Source organism: Ornithodoros turicata, chromosome 1 (genome assembly GCF_037126465.1).
Source record: "Ornithodoros turicata isolate Travis chromosome 1, ASM3712646v1, whole genome shotgun sequence".
Classification (NCBI taxonomy): domain Eukaryota; kingdom Metazoa; phylum Arthropoda; class Arachnida; order Ixodida; family Argasidae; genus Ornithodoros; species Ornithodoros turicata.
The window spans coordinates 71,526,300-71,528,209 of NC_088201.1; the positions used below are offsets into that span (position 1 = coordinate 71,526,300).

Consider the following 1,910-nt stretch of genomic DNA (forward strand, 5'->3'; position numbering starts at 1 on the left):
TGCGTTGCAGAGTTTATTGCAGATCAAATAAATGTTCCCTTTACAACAATTGGCTTTGTTGATTACGGAGATAAGCTTTCAAGTTTGGATCCGTTGTGGCCGGCTGGCTTTCGGTTCCCCAGACTTCGGAGACCCAGCTATATTTCACGCTCTCAGGGAAGTCTTCGTAGCCACATCACCCGTGAAGAAGCACTGTACGGCCTTCTGGAGTCCTCTCGCCGCTGGCTGACGTCTACTCAACTTTTCCGTCACGTTCAGGGTGAGCGGCAAGTCATGTTCTAGCCAGCTTGCTTGCTTGCTTGCTTGCTTGCGTGCCTGGATTGTCCGGATCGTATGGGCAGTACGAAAAGCAAACTCCTCTAGAGAGTGTTGTTACCTAGCTTGTGGGATTATAACTTGCAGTTAGTGTCAGTGCAAAGGGGACTACCTGCATAGGTAGCTTGCCTGCTTGATGACAATACACACACCCTGTTCTCGCTGATCTCAGAGGCTTGGTGCTCCCTATCACGTGTCGAGTCCGTCTCACCGTCTCATATGGTTTTTCAGCAAGTAGTGGTACCATGGCAGTGTCGCTAATCTCCCTCGTCAGATCTCGATGTCTGCGACCCGCACTGCTTTTCGTTTCATCTGGGGTGGCAGTGTGGAATGGGTGTCGTGAGCCCGCATGTGCCTGCGGCGGGAGGACGTGGCCTCTGGGTTCCACATATGAAGACCAAGTCTAGTCCTTAGTCTTAAAGGTATTTTCGATGCACTCATGGAGCCGTACCACCCTGCGCATGATCTTTTGCAGTACCTCCTGGGTCCTGATACCAGTTTTTTGCTGAATAGGCCTCGATCTGTGTTTGTCGCACGTCACCTTAGAGAATATACGAGGGTGGTTCCATAAGTTTCCGGCCCGAGGTAGAAAATACGCGCGAATTTGAGAATGCGATTAAGGACGCGTGGCGCCATCTGTTGGAGGGGCGGAGCACCACCCTCAAACCTCTCTATGCTTTTGTCGGTTGGAGAGCAGCATTTCAAACAGCCAGGGTGCACTCTTCATGAAAGATGAAAGTCACTGAAAAGGTTAGTCAGCTGTAGGGATCGAACCCACATCTTCTGGATTATCAGTCCAGGGCTCTACCAATTGAGCTAAGCTAACACGCCTCTCCAGCGACTTTCGGGGTGCGTCATCTGAAGGGCAAGCAAAATCGCTTCCAAAGCGGCACTCGAAATGACCAAGTCGCCAATTTTGTCAACTTCGGGGCTTAATATCATTTGATATAAAGATAATACTAAAGATGTCCTAAGCTGATTTTATAATATGTATACGTGAAAGTAAGATCACGGGGTTAGAACCCCGTATTATCTCGCGTTGCACCCTGAGAGGTCGCGTTTGACAACTTCCAAAACGGCACTCGAAATGGCCAAACCGCCAATTTCGTCAAATTCGGGGCTTAATATCATTTGATATAAAAGTAACATTAACGTTGTCCTAAACTAATTTTGTAATATGTATATGTGAAAGTAAGATCACGGTATTTAAACCCTGTACGTTGTTCCCCTGTTGCACCCTGAGAGGTCGCGTTTGACAAAATCGTTTGCAAAGCGCTACTCGAAATGGCCAAGTGGCCAGGTTCGTCAACTTCGGGGCTTAATATAATTTGATGTAAAAATAATATTAACGATGTCCTAAACTAATTTTGTAACATGTATATGTGAAAGTAAGATCACGGGGTTTGAACCCCGTACCTTGTTCCCCTATTGCACCCTGAGAGGTCGCGTTTGATAAAATCGCTTCCAAAACGGCATCGAAATGGCCACGTGGCCAATTTCATCACATTCGTGGCTTAATGTCATTGGATACAAGAATAATATTAAAGATGTCCTAATCTGATATTGTAGTATGTATATGTGAAAGTAATATCACG

The 1,910-nt window shown here is 46.6% G+C and overlaps 1 non-coding gene across 1 annotated transcript; it reads right to left on the bottom strand.

Moving 5' to 3' along the window:
- Positions 1 to 1,068: 1,068 nt before the first annotated feature.
- Trnai-gau (transfer RNA isoleucine (anticodon GAU)) lies at positions 1,069 to 1,141 on the bottom strand. The gene has a single exon. It is a non-coding gene; the product is annotated as a tRNA-Ile (tRNA).
- Between the last annotated feature and the right edge of the window lie 769 nt (positions 1,142 to 1,910).